This window comes from Podarcis muralis, chromosome 16, assembly GCF_964188315.1.
Source record: "Podarcis muralis chromosome 16, rPodMur119.hap1.1, whole genome shotgun sequence".
NCBI lineage: Eukaryota > Metazoa > Chordata > Lepidosauria > Squamata > Lacertidae > Podarcis > Podarcis muralis.
The window spans coordinates 9,707,624-9,726,905 of NC_135670.1; positions in this window are offsets into that span (position 1 = coordinate 9,707,624).

The following is a 19,282-nucleotide window of genomic DNA, read 5'->3' on the forward strand; positions in this document are numbered from 1 at the left end:
GGCGAGGATCCAGGGATGTGGGGTGGACAGGTGTCCGAGGCACACTTCGTCACGGGCTTTTGTAAACTCCCAAGGCAGGTCAACCGAGCAGCAGGGCGATCAGGGATTGCCAGCGAGCGCCTCCAGGTAAGAATTTATAGCCGAAGCACCTGAGCACAGGTAAGGGGCGGGGAGGGAGGCCACCTCCCACAGGACTGGCTGGGCTGAGCACTCAGAAGGAAACACGGGCCCCTGGGGAGCTGTTTCCTTGAAGAGAGAAAAGGCTGCTCCTTTCCTGCCTCACCTGTTTTCACACTGGGGAAGGGAAGGTTTGCTTTCAGTTTGGGGATGCCTTGTGGGGGAGTCATAGGGGAGCTAAAATATGGAAGACGTCAAGAGCTGCAGCACGCTGGGAGCTTAATCTGAATACCAAAGCGATCCTGGAAAGTGTTAGATCCCAATTCCATGTCATTATTCTAGAATAGAAAGGGACATAGGTCAGTGGGACCAGGGAGGGCTGGGAATGCCTGAATGCCTATAGATGCCCCCATGGCCCTGCTATAAGTCAGCTTCCTATTTAAATCAACCCTTTTCTCCATACCTTGAGGACTAGAATATTGCTTTATTTTAAGGGGGAAGACCAGAGCTCAGCAACAGAGCATTTGCCTGAAATCCCGGAGAGGCTGCTGCCAGTGTAGAAAACGCCTAGCTGGATGGACCAGTGGTCTACCAGGGTAGAAAGAAGTTTCCTGTATTCCTAACAGGGATGGGGGAGAATTCCAACTCTGTTCTTATTTAAAGGAGAGTTCTCAATTCATACTTCCCAAAACAACAGGTGAACCAAAATACAGTCTTCCCTCGGAATTCACACTTCTCTTGAAGCGCAGTTCCCCAGCCAAGTAATGTGTGCAAAGAATGTACATGCTAGGGTAAAGTGTGCGTAGGAATGTATATATTTGTGAAAATACAGTGGTACCTCGGGTTACAGATGCTTCAGGTTACAGACACTTCAGGTTACAGACTCCGCTAACCCAGAAATAGTACCTCAGGTTAAGAACTTTGCTTCAGGATGAGAGCAGAAATTGTGCTCCAGTGGCGCAGCAGCAGCGGGAGGCCCTATTAGCTAAAGTGGTGCTTCAGGTTAAGAACAATTTCAGGTTAAGAACAGACCTCTGGAACGAATTAAGTTCTTAACCCGAGGTACCACTGTACACACGAAAGTGCATAGGAAAACCTGGGATTTCTGTGAGGAGAATAGGTGTGTCTCCCAGCCACCCTCAGCACCTAACTACAGTTCCCATGGTTCTTGGGGGAAGCCATGACTGTTTAAAAAAGATATATCACCTTTTAGAAGAAGAAGAGTTTGGATTTGATATCCTGCTTTATCACTACCCAAAGGAGTCTCAAAGTGGCTCACATTCTCCTTTCCCTTCCTGCCCCACAACAAACACTCTGTGAGGTGAGTGGGGCTGAGCGACCTCAGAGAGAAGTGTGACTGGCCCAAGGTCACCCAGCAGCTGCAGGTGGAGGAGCGGGGAAGCGAACCCGGTTCCCCAGATTACGAGACTACCGCTCTTAACCACTACACCACACTGGCTCTTTTAATGTCTGCTGTGGATGTGGCAAGCCAGACCCAGGTACAAGACTGGGTGGGGATTACAAAAGCAACTTTGGAGCGGGGAGGGGGGATCCTATGGGTGTGTGGGGCGGGAAGCCTCAAAAGAGCTCAACCAGGAGAGTTGATCCTACTCAGTGCTGGCTGGCTGTTGGAGGGGGCAGGTGTCCGGGAATGGAAAACCAAGAGGGAAGGGAAACTCAATGGAGTATCTTGGGAAAGGGCACGGCCAGCTGGACTCCAACCAGGCAAGCTGAAGTAGACAGTCAAAGTTCAAGGGCCTAGTCCAGCCAGGCAGAGAGCAGGTTAACAACCAACCCCTCTTCACGGGAAACCGAGAACTGTAACTCTGTGAGGTGAATGGGGGTGGAGGTGGGGTCTCCTAAGAACTCTCAGCACCTGCAAGAAATGGCAGGATTCTTTGGAACAATTCACGGCAGTCATAGGGGCCAATTCCTAGGTGCCGAAGTCCCTTCACCGCCGCCCCAATAAAATATTTGAGGGGCCCCTCAAAATTGATGGGACGCAGGTGGCGCTGATGGGACGCGGGTGGCGCTGTGGGTAAAACCTCAGTGCCTAGGACTTGCCGATCGCATGGTCAGCGGTTCGAATCCCCGCGGCGGGGTGCGCTCCCGTTGTTCGGTCCCAGCGCCTGCCAACCTAGCAGTTCGAAAGCATCCCCGGGTGCAAGTAGATAAATAGGGACCGCTTACTAGCGGGAAGGTAAACGGCGTTTCCGTGTGCGGCTCTGGCTCGCCAGATGCAGCTTTGTCACGCTGGCCACGTGACCCGGAAGTGTCTGCGGACAGCGCTGGCCCCCGGCCTCTTAAGTGAGATGGGCGCACAACCCTAGAGTCTGGCAAGACTGACCCGTACGGGCAGGGGTACCTTTACCTTACAAAATTGATAGACGTTGCCATTCAAATGGTGACATGGGCCGTGTTCTGTGACCGATTATGCAGGCCAGGGCTTACCTGGCCTTACCCACCACCTCTATATTTTATTCAAATTGGCACCCCTGATTCCTGTTAAGAGTGCTTAGAGTTGTTCAGAAGCCCCTGTTCCACACCCAGAGCTACAAAGTGGTTTTAACCAGGGCTTTTCTTAGCCAGAACTCACCAGAACTCAGTTCTGGCACCTCTCAGGTGGGCACCATTGCCATTATAAGAGAACATGAGGGGGGGTGGATCCATTGTATTTTTTCTCAAAAAATAGCACTGGTTTTAACAGTCAATCTTTCTTCACAGGAAACTCCTAAGAATTGCAGCCCTGTGAGGGGAAGGAGGGGTCTCCTAACAACTGTCAGCACCTTTAGCAAACTACAGTGGTACCTCGGGTTAAGTACTTAATTCGTTCCGGAGGTCCGTACCTAACCTGAAACTGTTCTTAACCTGAAGCACCACTTTAGCTAATGGTGCTTCTATTCTCATCCTGAAGCAAAGTTCTTAACCTGAAGCATTATTTATTGGTTAGCGGAGTCTGTAACCTGAAGCGTATGTAACCTGAAGCATATGTAACCCGAGGTACCACTGTACAGCTCCCAGGCTTCTTTGGGGGCCATTTAAAGCATATCGTAGCGCTTTAAATGTATGGAATAAACGTGGCCTGAGAGAAACTGAAACTGATAGATTCATCCATCTTGAAAGGTTTTTTTTGGCATGCCACCCTTTTCATTAGGCCTGACAAGCCAAGGAGGAACACTCCCTTCTCTCTCTTTCTCTTTCTCCCTCTTTCTCTCTCCCCCCATCAGGTCACCACCCCTGTTTGCTAAGAGGGAGAGGAGGAGGATGCCAGAGTAGGTGGAGCTGGTGATATCACTGTTGCCGCGGAGGGCGTAACCAGGGAAGGGATGCTGTTGCCAGGGTACCTTGGATTAAAGCAAAGAGGTGCCTCAGGCCTGCAGAGCAGGCTTAGCAGACAAGGAATCAAACCCATCCGAAAACACACTGGTTGTCTACTGCCTCTTGATGGGAACTGAACCAATGGCATTGAATTGGATCCGCAACAGGCTGTCGTCACATTAAACAGTTGTTTCTTATTATTATTATTATTCACATTTGCTTGCCTGTTTCCCCTTCCCAAACATCTTGACCCAGACCCTCCAGGACAGCCTCTGTAAATCCAGGACTATCCCTGGGGAAAAAGGGGTCCGAATTTTGCATTCCCGCCAAGCATGGAAATATGTCCCAAGGTTCCCACAACCCCTCCAACAAAGCTTTGGGCTTTAAAGAGAGGGTTTTCGAGGGGAAATCTCCAGAGCAAAAAAAAAAAAAAAAAGGCCACTCGGACGCAGAGCTTTCAATGGCGGACTGTTCCTTGAAAGAGGAAAGGTGAGTGTGGCTAAGCCCTCAGTTACAAAACAACCACGGGGGCAGACAGAACATTTGACGCACCCTGAAAGGTCAGCGAAATGAAAAGGCCTGAATCTTAAAGAGAGATGGGCCAACAAAAATGTTTACCGTCTGCGGTATCTCATTTCATTGTAGAAGGGATTAACGTAAGGACCTGCTGGATCACGCCCAAAGGCCCGGCTAGTCCATCATCCTGTCCTCACAGTGGCCAATCAGGTTCCACAGGCCGGGCGTGGAAGCAGCAGCCATCCCTCACCGTTACAGACCCTCCAAGTGTCCCTGTTTTCCAGGGACAGACCCGGATTTACAGAAGCCGTCCTAGTTTCCAATCTGATTCTGGAATGTCCAGCTTTTCCTTAGGACATCTCTGTTTTCTTTGGAGAAATGCTGGAGTGTATGAGGTTATGAAACCCCTGAGCCAAGGAGATAAGAAACTATGAAACCTTTATAAGACATCTGTATAGGGAAGTTATTTTAAATGTTTAATGTTTTATTATGTTTTAGTATTTGTTTGAAGTTGCCCAGAGTGGTTGGGGCAACCCAGTCAGATGGGTGGGGTATTATCATTATTATTATTGACTAGGGCGTCCCTATTTTCATCGGTGAAATGTTGGAGGGCATGTCTTTCCCCATAAGAACATCAGAAGAGGCTTCCTAGATCAGGCCAAAGGCCAATCTAGTGATCCATGTCCATATTAGGAGAAGTTAGCAGTGAAAAGCTGACGGATCTTCATTTTGCTTTAACAAGCAAAATCCCACAAACTTCTGCTGCAACGTGGAGAACCGAATATGAGATTGGGAAAAATGAGAAACTTAGAAAACCTGAAACAGACAGATTTGCCCATCCCTTGTGAACTTCTGTAATCTCCCTTTAAGGCAATCATGGGTAAGCCATGGGTAGGCAAACTAAGGCCCGGGGGCTGGATCCAGCCCAATCGCCTTCTAAATCTGTCCCATCGACGGTCCGGGAATCGGCATGTTTTTACATGAGTAGAATGTGTGCTTCTATTTAAAATGCAGCTAAGAAGAAGAAGAAGAATTTTATTATTTGTACCCCACCCATGTGACTGGATTGTCCCAGCCATTCAGGGTGGCTGCCAACAAATATAAAAGCATAATAAAACATCAAGCATACGTCTAGTACCATATTTTGTTCCCCTGGCTGTTGGCTTTTTGAAGGCATAGTCCCAGCTGCAGTTTGAAATGAGATTACGCCCCTGTAACATTTGGAGCGACAGATAAATCATATTTGAAAGTATGCCAGAGATGCAAAAAGCACAATGGAACATAAAAATGGAAGAGGGGCCTGTTGGATAAGGCTAGTGGCCCATCTCGTCCACATCCTGTTCTCACCATGGCCAACCAACGGGAATCCCAAAAGCAGGGCCTGAGTCCGGCAGCAACTCTCCCCAGCTGCGGTTTCCAGCAACTGGTATTCAGAGGCACAATGCCTTTAACCAGGCATAGGCAAACTCCGGCCCTCCAGATGTTTGGGACTACAATTCCCATCATGCCTAGCTAACAGGGCCAGTGGTCAGGGATGATGGGAATTGTAGTCCGAAACATCTGGAGGGCTGGAGTTTGCCTATGCCTGCTAACAATTGCTGCAATTATCCTATGTGATGGACCTGTAGTTCTTCACTAAAATACTGGAAGATGCTTATGACAGTCAGAGCAAAAATATCAAAGTAGGAAGTTCCCTTCGATCGATTATGATTATGATTATACCACCCGATACCTGCAGGTCTCAGGGTGGTTCACAACTCAAAGTTACAGTATACAAAGTATACAGTAATACAAAATACATAATAAAAATAAATAAAGCATTACTGAAGTACATGTCACCTATCATAAACAGAATATAAGGAAGTTACATCTTATCTGTAAACACCTGCAAGAATGTTACGGGCTCAAAACTGGAAAGTTGCATCACTCCCTTATTGGAATAAATGGCTTCATAAAGTATTGGATTTGGCTATAATGGCAAAAGTAACATCTAAGAGTGAGAATAGCAAGTGACTATAGAAACTGCCTTGAGATCTATGGATGAAGCATGGTATACAAATTTAATAAATAATAATAATAATAGAAACAAATTATGAGGAAACTAAGGGACGCGGGTGGCGCTGTGAGTTAAACCACAGAGCCTAGGACTTGTCGATCAGAAGGCCGGCGGTTCGAATCCCCGTGACGGGGTGAGCTCCCGTTGCTCGGTCCCTGCTCCTGCCAACCTAGCAGTTCGAAAGCACGTCAAAGTGCAAGTAGATAAATAGGTACTGCTCCGGCGGGAAGGTAAACGGCATTTCTGTGTGCTGCTCTGGTTCGCCAGAAGCGGCTTAGTCATGCTGGCCACATGACCCGGAAACTGTATGCCGGCTCCCTCGGCCAATAAAGCAAGATGAACGCTGCAACCCCAGAGTCAGTCACGACTGGACCTAATGGTCAGGGGTCCCTTTACTTTTTATGAGGAAACTGGTGGGCTCTTACACAATATTGCCAAGAAAATTATTGCCTCCTGTGAAAACAAAATCCAGTGGGATTTAGTTTCTTGCAGAATACCATGAGCAGGCGTAACTTCCTCTGGAACAGCTTTCTTGATTGTTCTTATAATTGTCAAATGATTAAATTGAAAAGAAATGAAATGGGATGCTGGTCTCAGAAGGATTTTCTCATTTTCTGCCCTTTCTGTTTGGCCAGCAGGGGAAATGATCCTGGTCTCCGTTTTGGAAAGATCTTCATTAACCTCCGTTGGTCTTGGGAACTGCGCTGCAGCCCTGCAGGTAAGATGTGTCAATTCCACACTCTTTATCACTCCCAGCCCAAACAACCAAGGGCTGCATGTGTGTCTGACCCTGACAGTGGGGGTTAAGGTGACGGGATCTCAGAAGTCAGAACTGGAGACTGCAAGGGCATCTCTGTGCGTTGATAAGCAGGGTACAGCTTGCTGTTTGTAGGTTGCTTTAGTTCAGTGTGGTTTTGTTCCAATGTCCAAGTCTTGCCGAGACTCTTTCCCCATTGCATGTCTCCAGGAGCTGCTGAGTGTTGCAATGTGATAGCCTTCACCCTCATTGCAGCCAGGGCGTTGCTCTAATCCCAAATTGCAACAGGGCCCCCCCACACACACTCCAAATGTCCCAGTTTAGGGATGCCCTTTGTATTCTTTGCTGGAACCAGAGCCGTCTTTCCCATGGGGATTAGTGGTGCATTGCGCCAGGGTGCCGGCCTCTCAGGGGCACCCAGCGAGTGGGGGAGCTGCGCGGCTTTGCCAGCGGCCTCCCCTTTCCCTGCACGCCCACCAGCTGCGTCCCATCAACCATATGACTGGCAGGCATGCAGCTTCCTTCCCAAGCCTCCATGGGAGGAGAGCGATCCCTGCAGAGAGCCAGTGTGGTGTAGTGGTTAAGAGCGGTGGACTCGTAATCTGGTGAACCGGGTTCGCGTCTCCGCTCCTCCACATGCAGCTGCTGGGTGACCTTGGGCTAGTCACACTTCTCTGAAGTCTCTTGTTCACCTCACAGAGTGTTTGTTGTGGGGGAGGAAGGGAAAGGAGAATGTTAGCTGCTTTGAGACTCCTTTGGGTAGTGATAAAGCGGGATATCAAATCCAAACTCCTCTTCTTCTTCTTCTTTAGGATGGAAGTTGCGCCCCGCCAACCATATGGCTGGCCAGCACACAGCTTCCCTCCCAAGTCTCTGTGGGGATTGCTGTCCTGCAGCAGCATGGGGGAGAGTTGCCTCCCCCATGGCTGGCAGTGCGCAGCTTCACCCCCCCCCATCCATGGTAATTTGTGGGCGCTGGGCAGATATTTGCACCCCGGTGCCGCATCTGCTAAAGACGGCCCTGGCTGGAACCTAAATTGCAACAGGAGCCTCCTATGTGCTTCAAATCTCAGATCTTACCAGGGAAACACCCTGTTTTCTGTGCTTTGCAACAGGGGACTCTCATGTCCTCTTGGGTTTCATGTTACAGAGGCAAGGGAACACTGAGTGCGGTCAGACATGCACTCTGGGCTTTAAAAAGGCCAGTTTCGAAAAAGCTTAAGGAACTACAGTGGTACCTCGGGTTACATACGCTTCAGGTTACAGACTCCACTAACCCAGAAATAGTATCTTGGGTTAAGAACTTTGCTTCAGGATGAGAACAGAAATTGCACAGCGGCTGCGCAGCAGCAGCAGGAGGCCCCATTAGCTAAAGTGGTGCTTCAGGTTAAGAACAGTTTCAGGTTAAGAACGGACCTCCAGAACGAATTAAGTACGTAACCAGAGGTACCACTGTACAGGTTGAGATCTCATGGTCAGAAATACTCCAAAGAGAAGGGAGCCCAAGATGGAGGGGAGTTTCTTAAAGGTGAAATATTGAAGTCACAAATGCAGACAATTCCAACAAGAAATAAAAGTGGGAGGCACCGAAAGAAAACAGTGTGGCTGCCTAAGGAGCTTACAGACTGGCTGAGATTTAAGAAGGGCATGTCTGCCCCATGCCCCATGCCCCACCACTGCCCAACCATGAAAATCTGAGCTATAAACATAATTATGGACTAATGTAATTTTATGGAGTGGGGAGGAGTTTTCTTGGAAGAGTGTCATAACACCTGTATGCCTTCGTACCATTGCTTATTTCCTGCAAGTTCCTGTCTCTTTGCTAGGGACGGGGAAGAAATTTAATTCAGTTTGCATTTAAAAGCAAACCTGCTTAAGTCGTACTTCTTGACACAAGATGCGAACCACAATGCAGCCCCTCTTCGAAATCCGCACTCCTCTGAAATTTTGCAGCGCAGTTCTCCAGCCGAGTAATGCATATGAAGATGAATATGTTAGGAGAAAACATGCATGTATTAGTTGATTTTTTAAAAAAAGTCTTAATGAATATAACCTACAAAATGCCATATATTATGCAGAAATGACTTTGCTAAAAAAAAGGGGGGGGAGTGTTTATCGGGCACAATGGAACTCAAGGTACTTATGAATTTTCATGAGGATTTTTTTAATTGCAAATTCATAGGTGTTGATGTTATTTCTTCCAGGCTCCAAGTACAAGTCTCTTGGCTGCCATAAAGGCATGCAAAATCCTTTTTCGTTCTTCTGCCGTTAATCCCCACCCTACAGGAATTAAAAGTACAGCAAGTATAAAAGGATCTCACTGGTACAAAATTGATACGACTTCATGAGGACTTAAAAAAAAAATTAATGAATGTGATGGGAAACTAGGACTAGGACAAAAATGGGAAATCGATAAGGGCAGGTTTACTTGACCTGATGCAAATATTTGTGCATGAAAACCAAGACACTGCAGGGCCAACAGCTTCCCACATCACAACCTGGAGAGGTAGCAGTCCCCTTTGTTTAAATGTACAAACTCACATCTTTATCTGAGATTCCTGGAGTCCTCCTTCACGCAGCAGAGAGTTAAACTATGGAACTCACTCCCACAGGAGGCAGTGATACAGTGGCGTTGCAAGGTGGGGGCAGGGGGGGCGGTGTGCCCCGGGTTCCATGTTTGGGAGGGTGACAAGAAGGCACCCTGTGGCGTGCTTGCCCTGCCACCTGGGCGCGGTGGCGCGAGCAGCCATCATGCCACCGCAGCCACATGTGGAGGATCCTCCGTTCACGGCTGCAGCCACGAGCAGAGGATCCCACCACCGTCCGTACGGCATTTGGGTGCCGCCGGTGGCAAACCGCTACATACAACGCATGTGCGGTGTTGTACATATGCGCTGTGCGTAGCGACGTCACACATATGCTGTACTGGCGCTCCCCGTGAGCCGTATGGATGGCGGTGGGATCCCTCCGCCGCCGACAAGAGCCACTTATGGCGAGCCGGGATGGGAGGCTCCCGCTTTGCCGCTTTACAGCGAGCCAAGGAGGGAGCACCCCGGCAAAGCGGCATAGCTCCCCCCTTCCCCCGACGGCTCGGGGTATTTGGGAATTGCGGGGGTGCGGCGCAGAGGCGTAGGAAGGTGGGGCGGACATTCGGCGCCCGCCTGTGATTCCCAAGCCTACCCCGAGCTGTCGGTGTGGGAGCGGGATAACAAAAAAAAATTGTGCCCCGGGTACCACCTGGGCTTGCTACGCCACTGCAGTGATAACCACCAGCTAGGGGGGCTTAAAGAGGACTGGACAAATTCATGGAAGAAAAAGTTATTGATAGCCGGAGGCAGTAATGCATCTCAGTACCAGTTCCTGGAAACCACAGGAGGGCAGAGGGCTTTTGTCTTCGAATTCTGCTTGCGGGTTTCCCACAGGCATTGGTTGAGAACAGGATATTGGACTAGATGGGTCTGATCCTGCAAACTTTCCTTATGTCCTTATGGAAATGTTTCACTGTTGCTGGACGAGGGCAGCATTGACCATGTTAGGCTGAGGGTGGCCTGGCACTCACAACCTCTATCTGTCCTCGGGCGACCTTGCCCAAAAGGTGCCCCTCTAAATCGTGCCCAGGTTTGCCACCTGAGGCAAAGCTCTCAGGCCGCCTCGTGGCTGGACGGCCCTTATTTGCTCATCCAAGCTCTACAGCTTGGGTACATTTGTGGGAGGGGGGAGGTTATTGTTCACGTGGCGCAGTAGCTCCTTATAGCATTGCTGGGAACAGGAGGTGTAAAATGTCTTTCATGGCTTTGCGGCCGGCACGCCCCACAGAAGCATTTTGGACACTTTCTCTACTTCCCTATCACCTAGATAAAATATCTGTGTTGCTTTGTATAGCTGTTGCCACACCTTGATAGAATTTTCTGGGCTACCAGTAACCATCCACCCTCCGCTCTGTTCAGAATTTCAAAGCAACGTCCCTTCACAGGTAACTGAATTGGTCCAGCACCCAGTCAGAAAGCCTCTTCCTTTGCATCGGGGTGGGGAACCTTTTGGCAAAGCTGCATCCCATATCCCATACTGGACAGCCCTCCTGAGAGCTGCATCAAATGCAAACTTTTCTCTTTCTACAGTAGGCCACATAGCACTCTCTGCCCCGCATCCTGGCAAGCGAAGTGGCGTGATCGGGGTTCAGAGGCGCATTCCAGAAAGGCAGAAATACTCACGGAGGATGAAAAGCAGGGCTGCTAAAGGGTGTGGCCTGGGGAGAATCCTGAGGGCCAGGTGGAAAGGCCTGGAGGGCCACATTTGCCTCCCAAACCTGAGCCGCCTCACCCCTTTCTCGCACCAACTGTACGTTGGCCAATGATGACATGTCAGAACCTGGGGGAAAAGGAATGGGTGTGTGGTGGGGGCGGTCTGCCCTGGGTGTCATCCCTGAGGGGGTGACAAAATCCCCCCGGCAGATCACGTCGCTGTGCTGGGATCACCACCCCCCGGCAGATCGGCCCACCCCAGGGGTGGCTCGCCCTGCCCCCGGGTGCATGGCATGTGTGCTACTCTGGGTGCCCTAGTGGCTAGCTCCGCCGCTGGTAAGAACCATACTTCCCACACCTCTAAGGAAAAGCCAGCCTCTCGTAGAATCATAGAATAGAATCATAGAGTTGGAATAGACCACAAGGGCCATCGAGTCCAACCCCCTGCCAAGCAGGAAACACCATCAGAGCACTCCTGACATATGGCTGTCAAGCCTCTGCTTAAAGACCTCCAAAGAAGGAGACTCCACCACACTCCTTGGCAGCAAATTCCACTGTCGAACAGCTCTTACTGTCAGGAAGTTCTTCCTAATGTTTAGGTGGAATCTTCTTTCTTGTAGTTTGGATCCATTGCTCTGTGTCCGCTTCTCTGGAGCAGCAGAAAACAACTTTTCTCCCTCCTCTATATGACATCCTTTTATATATTTGAACATGGCTATCATATCACCCCTTAACCTCCTCTTCTCCAGGCTAAACATGCCCAGCTCCCTTAGCCGTTCCTCATAAGGCATCGTTTCCAGGCCTTTGACCATTTTGGTTGCCCTCCTCTGGACACGTTCCAGTTTGTCAGTGTCCTTCTTGAACTGTGGTGCCCAGAAGTGGACATAGTACTCCAGGTGAGGTCTGACCAGAGCAGAATACAGTGGCACTATTACTTCCCTTGATCTAGATGCTATACTCCTATTGATGCAGCCCAGAATTGCATTGGCTTTTTTAGCTGCCACGTCACACTGTTGGCTCATGTCAAGTTTGTGGTCAACCAAGACTCCTAGATCCTTTTCACATGTGCTGCTCTCAAGCCAGGTGTCACCCATCTTGTATTTGTGCCTCTCGTTTTTTTTTTGCCCAAGTGCAATACTTTACATTTCTCCCTGTTAAAGTTCATCTTGTTTGTTTTGGCCCAGTTCTCTAATCTGTCAAGGTCGTTTTGAAGTGTGATCCTGTCCTCTGGGGTGTTAGCCACCCCTCCCAGTTTGGTGTCATCTGCAAATTTGATCAGGATGCCCTTGAGTCCATCATCCAAGTCGTTGATAAAGATGTTGAATAAGACCGGGCCCAAGACAGAACCCTGTGGTGAGAGAACAGCATCCCCTCCAACATTCCTCAGATGAAAATAGTGACGTTTCTCACTCCCCACCGACTGACCCTCCTCAACCCCCAATTTTTGGTCGTCCCCCCTGCTCCCTGCAGAACATTTCTTATCAGCAGATGGGCAAGTGCCACCGCCACTGCGCCAATGGGGCATAGCACAGACGCCCTCCGCCGTCCTAGAGAAAGACCCGCTTAGTCCCAGTATTAGTTATTTTTCTACTTCAGTAGATTTATACAGAGAAAAGCACACACTAATACAGTGGTACCTCAGGTTAAGAACTTAATTCATTCTGGAGTTCCGTTCTTAACCTGAAACTGTTCCTCAACTGAGGTACCACTTTAACTAATGGGGCCTCCTGCTGCTGTCGCGCGATTTCTGTTCTCGTCCTGAAGCAAAGTTCTTAACCCAAGGTACTATTTCTGGGTTAGCGGAGTCTGTAACCTGAAGTGTCTGTAACCTGAAGCGTCTGTAACGCGAGGTACCACTGTAAATCTGTTTTAGAAAGGGGCAAGATTAGACGCGGATGCCCAAAGCATATTTTTTTAAAATCAAGAAGAAGAGTTTGGATTTGATATCCCGCTTTATCACTACCCTAAGGGGTCTCCCCCACAACAAACACTCTGTGAGGTGAGTGGGGCTGAGAGACTTCAGAGAAGTGTGACTGGCCCAAGGTCACCCAGCAGCTGCATGTGGAGGAGCGGAGACGCGAACCCAGTTCACCAGATTACGAGTCTACCACTCTTAACCACTACACCACACTGGCTCCTTGCATTCCGCTCTGCGCCTCCTTTTTTCCTGCTCAGGGTAGCCCTGCCCTCTGCCTGCCCCTCAGAGCCAGTGCTTCACGTGGGCCTGGGCTTCAGCAGCAGCATCAACCTCTCCTCCTCACCTGTTCTCCAGGGGCCAAGAGAGGAGGCCGGCAGCAGCGGCCATGGAGAGGCAATGAGATGCTCCATCATCACCGCTGCTCGGGACAAATGCTGGCTCACCCTCCTCCCCAAATTTGGTGGCAGCAGCACCGGCAGGGCAAATAGGGACATTCCGGGACTAAATCAGAAGACTTTGCTCCCCTGTGTCTTGTTTATTTTATTGCATTTCTATCCCACCTTTTTCTCCAAGGAACTTAAAGATGGCTCACATGCTTCTCTTCATCCCCATTTTATCCTCACGACCACCCCCTGAGGTAGGTTAGGTAGTCTGAGAGACAGTGACCTGCCCCAGGTCACACCCAGTGAACTTCATTGCCAAGCGGAGATTTGAACCCGGATCTCTCTCCCGCGTCCGATACTCTATCCACAGTTGGCATGTGGCCCCAGACAGATCCGGGGAATGTGGGCCTTGGCAGAGGGGCTGGAGGAAAGTTGCCGACCTTCGCGGCAGGACCTCTTTCAAAGAGTTTTCTCAGCTAGTTAGGGAGGTTCTCCAAGCTGAAATTGAACAATGAAGAAACAAAGCCTGGTTTACCAGTAATGGACTGGTATGTAATCTGATCAAGTAATTGCATCAGGAATTTCATTTATATATATAAAAGCAGGAGATTTTGTGGGCCTGCTGAGTAACCTCCTGCTGTCTAAATGAACTTTGCACACGCAGAGAAAAGGGTGAAAGAAAGGTTTGGTTAGCATAACTGAATTTCCTTTGTGTTCCTTTCAAGCAAAACCAAAAGTTGGCGTGATCCTTGAGTTTCTTGTGTGCCTTTTTTTAGCCTTGGACTTAGTCCTTCCTTGATGACGGGTGAAGGGATTTCTCTGGGGTGAAGGGCAGCCACTCTTCATGTGCTCAGAAACACTCTCTGCCTCCACTGTCGGGACATGGAGCTGCAGCCTTTTTCCATCCCCACCCCTTGACACCCCAAATTCCCTGCCTCCTTTTCTCACTGAAATTCAGTCTTGCTTTGGTAAAGGCCAGGCCAGTGGACGGGCACCTGCAGAAACAATTTCCCACTGTTTTAGGTGATTAATGGCACCTTCTTGAGCCTTATTGGAGTCCAGGGAGACTGCCGCTGAATGCCAATTGCTGGAATCACCTGCTTCCCTGCTCCTCCCTATGCCCCACGAATCGCAAAACCAAGAAGAAGCAGAGGCGGCAACCTCTCCCACAGCGACTGCCTCTGAATTCCAGAAATAGATTCAGAATTTGCACAACCTGTTCAGAGACTGTGCAATCAGGAATCTTTGAGGCCGAGCGGTTGGGTGCCTTTGTAAAATGATGTTATTTACCGAGAAAACATCCCTCCGTTGCTTCCAGGGCCCTGCATCCCTGTGGCCTTTCACTATTGATGGGCCATGGCATGATGCTGTCAGTCTCTTTGTCCCCTACCTGCCCTTCATTGTTCTTCCCTGCATGCATAACATCTTCATTCAGTGGGGCAAAGAACAGGCTCTCTCAAACAGCTGCAATGCCGTGGACAGGCTCAGGGCTGGATTTAGGTTAGATGAGGCCCTAAGCTACTGAAGGTAATTGGACCCTTTATATGTCCAGCTGTCCTGTTTTTGTGTGTTGAATATATTATATGCTAGGGACGCGGGTGGCGCTGTGGGTTAAACCACAGAGCCTAGGACTTGCCGATCAGAAGGTCGGCGGTTCAATTCCCCGCGATGGGGTCAGCTCCCGTTGCTCAGTCCCAGCTCCTGCCAACTTAGCTGTTCGAAAGCACGTCAAAGTGCAAGTAGATAAATAGGTACCGCTCCGGCAGGAAGGTAAACGGCATTTCCGTGCGCTGCTCTGGTTCGCCAGAAGCGGCTTAGTCATGCTGGCCACATGACCCGGAAGCTGTACGCCGGCTCCCTCGGCCAATAAAGCGAGATGAGTGCTGCAACCCCATGACTGGACCTAATGGCCAGGGGTCCCTTTACCTTTACCTTTTATACTATATGCTATATGGTTATTTATGGACCTAATAGGTATCTAAAGCCATTTGCACATAACAAAATATCTATTTTATCAAAGTAATTTTTGAATTGAAACACAATTAAGAAGAAGTATATAAATAGTGAAATACAATTATTAAGCTCTAACTTGAAATGATTTTTATTCATAACAAACTTAGTAATGCAAACACATTGGCATTTGGCAATAACAAAAGTTCCTTTAGAAACACAATTTACAAAGACTCATAACCTAGTCTCTAGAAACTTGCTGTAACATGAAATAATGCAAACTACTAATAATTATAAATAGCAGAATGTAGGCACCCTATTGCTGCCCACCTAGCAGTTTGAAAGCACGTCAAAGTGCAAGTAGATAAATAGGTATTGCTCCAGCAGGAAGGTAAACGGCATTTCCGTGTGCTGCTCTGGTTTCGCCAGAAGCGGCTTGGTCATGCTGGTCACATGACCCGGAAAAACTGTCTGCAGACAAACGTCGGCTCTCTCGGCCAGTAAAGCGAGATGAGCGCCGCAACCCCAGAGTCGTCCGCGACTGGACTTAACTTTCAGGGGTCCTTTACCGTTTTTTAAGGCACCCTATATAGAAATGAGCAAACCAGTGATATTTTAGGGAGCAGGCTAGCAGGCAGGGCCCATTTCTTACAACACAGGAGCCTATACAACACAAAACCCTGTTGCTGTGTGTAGGTTTTATTTTATTTGTTCTTTATCTTATATTTTGGAAATGTACATCCATTTCCCCCCCTTTAAACTTTGGGGGGGGGGGCCCAAGAGAGTGGGGCCCTAAGCTATAGCTTGTTTAGCTTATAGGTAAATCCGGCACTGGACGGGCTTAATGCAGAGAAGAGGTGGAAGGAACCAGCCCGGGGAAGGCGGCTCAGAGCCATAGCTGTCACCTTTTCCCTTTTCTTACGAGGAATCCTATTCCGAATAAGGGAATTTCCCTTTAAAAAGGGGGAAAGTTGACAGCTATGCTCAGAACCTGGAGACTGGTGGTGGGACAATGAGAAGAAGACTGGGAGCAGGATGCGTCGGAAGCTGAAGAGGCCACAGGGTTTAGCGAGCAGGGAGAGTCTGTGGCAGAGAGCAGTTCAGAATCAGAGGCGGAAGCAGAGGCAGGAGAGGAGGGAGGCCAAGAGGCAGAGCTGAGTCCGGCTGGTGAAGAAGCCAGAGGGGTCTCAGCCTCCAACAAGTTCCCCTCTCCCCTAGTGTCCCATTTCCCCCTTTCTCTTTCGAACACCCTCTTTTCTTCTTCCATCACCGCTCCTCTTCCTTCCTTTCTGCCCAGCAGGCTGTCAGGAGAGAAAAAGATGCTTTTTCTCCAGAAGCCTGAACCGATCACTTTTGAAATTAGGCCGAGGGCCACATGTGCCCCCAAGACTCCAAGTTGCCTACCCTTTCCTATACCCTTTCCACCAACCCAGTGGGTGCTCTTAACTGCTGAGCATGCGCAGCGCACACCCCAAAGTCATTCTGTTTTCTGCAATAGCACAGGAGCTGAGAAGGACCTTTACAGAAGGAGGAAGTATTGCCAGGCAGTTTCCCCTTATTTCGAGCACAGATGCTGCTGCTTTTATTTCATGTTTATTTCATTTTTATGGTCTGTTTATGGTTTTATGTTCTCTCCAGGCCCAATGTTTATATTATGGCAAAATGGCCAGTAAAATAACAGCAGTGCTGAGGCATGGAAGACTTTATTTGCTCAGTCAGACCAAGTTCTGTCCAGTCCAGCATCCATATTCACACTGACAGATGCTTCGTGGATCACCCACAGCTGTTCTTCACTGACTCCCCCCCCCCCCCAGTCCAAACTGTTTTCTGGAGGCAGAATGCTTCTGGGTAGAGAGGCTCTGTCTTCAACTATTATGATGACTAACAGATACTGATAGACTGGCATGCCATGGAAAACGCCTCACTCTCGCTCAGTCGGACCAAAGTTTTGTTTGCCCAAGCACCCTGTCTCTGTCTGGGGACAGGTGCCTGCTTCTGGAAAGCTCGTGAGCCAGGCAGAAGGCTGAGACAGCTCTCCCCCCCAAAAAATAAATAAATTGTTTGACCTCTAGTTTGGGAAGGGAGCTGCCAGCATGCCAGGAAACAGAGGCAGAGGAGCGGTGCAGCGGTGGGGAAAATGGCCTTATTTTCGGCCACACCCCTCTGCAAACACATGATGCATGGGAAAAATGAACAGCAGCTACCAAGAGAAAGAAGGATCTTGCGGTGCCTCCTTGACGTACACTTTCTTCTCCTTTGTCGTGACTAAATCTGCCACCGCCCTCCCAGGGCTGCAAAACATTAACAGATTAAGTATGAGTCCTTCAGGGTCCCTACTACAATTCTATGATTCTATAATGGAGAGGTAGAGAAACCCGTCACCTTTCAACTCCTTCCAGCACCGTGGCAAGCCAAGTTAAATTTCATCCCTTCTAGGAAGAGGAAGTAAGATCAAGGGCGTTGAAAATAAACAAATGTAAAAAACCAATAAAGGGAACTTAAATCCTATGGATGCTATTTTTAGGCAGCTAGGTGGATGATCTCATTTCAGTAATAAATCTTTTTCACACAGTGCCTTTCCTTGTGAGAGTGTCACGGTGTGTCAGAGTTACGTTCGGGTAGCAGCTGGATTGCTGCCACATTTTTTGCTGCTGCTTCACCCGGCCAGCACATAGTTAAACTATGATGTCCCCTCCCATGAGATGTAGTGAAAGCCGCTAACTTGGAGGACAGGAAAAGAGGATCCCTGGAGGAGAATGGTAGAATGGTAGAGTTGGAAGGGACAGGGGGTCATCTAGTCCAACCCCCTGCGATGTAGGAACATGCAGCTATCTCACGTGCAGGGATCGAACCTGCAACCTCGACGTTATCAGCACCACGCTCTCGCCGACTGAGCTATCTTCATCATCATCAATCTTTATTACGGTCCAGAGACCCAACAAATCATTACAAAACAATACACAATTCATACAACCTAACTCCAGGTTAAACAAGCATTTTGTTCAGAATATAGGGATTATTTGTTCTTGAAACCACCGATAAAAACTTTGCCACTGCTAATGTTCTAGCATTTGTCTGGTCTTCCAATAGGAACCTGACATAGTGAGCCTCTGATTTTCCGGGGAAAGGTACCAGCAAGGGTAGTATCAGTTCAGCCCTGGCTTGCTCATATTTTGCACAATGCAACAAAATATGTTTTATGGAATCGATGTCTTGAGCACACGAGCAAAGTCTGTCCTGGTAGGGAACTCCTCTCAACTTGCCATCCAACACTGCAGAAGGAAAGACGTTTAGTCTGGCTTTGGTGAAAAGCCTTCGATAGTTTGGTACTGTCAGATTTTTAATATAATATGTTAACTTAAAGACATACCCATATTGTACTTAGTATTCGCAGAAAGGCATCAGTGGACTAGATGCCCCCTTGGGTCCTTTCTAACTCGACAATTCTACGGTGCAGCTCCTTTATGGATCCTTTCTGGGCCAACATTCCTCTGCTTTCTCCTCCCTTGAGAGAGTTCAATCCAAACTCCTTAGAGCTCTCCTACAAGTCCCCAGATGTGTTTCAAACGCATGGGTTAGACTAGAAACGGGGATGATGAGAGTGGAGGCTTATATCCACCTAACATCAATGTTAGGTGACATTGAATTTGCTCCCCCGATGAATAGCCCCATTGATCCTCTGCAACCAGTTCCAGTCAGGCTGGCAGACAGCAGTCCTGAACATCCTTCAGAAACTGGGTTTTGCCCCTCGAGCCCTTCTAAGTCTGGGGTTGGGCCAGGCAAAAGCCACGGTCAGACAAAGAATCATAGACACCGAGAGACAACAGGACTGCTCTAGGTGCCCTGACTATAAAATTGGAGAAATCAAAAGATATATAGCCGCACTGGCAGCATATCTCTTCTTTCTCGTATCCAAAAATGCAAGAAGGGCTTTTACACTTGCCAGAAGCTCGGCTCTGCCCTCGCGGTCCTGGAAGGAGCCTTTTAAAAAGTCCCATATGCTCAGAGACTTTGCGCCTGTTCATT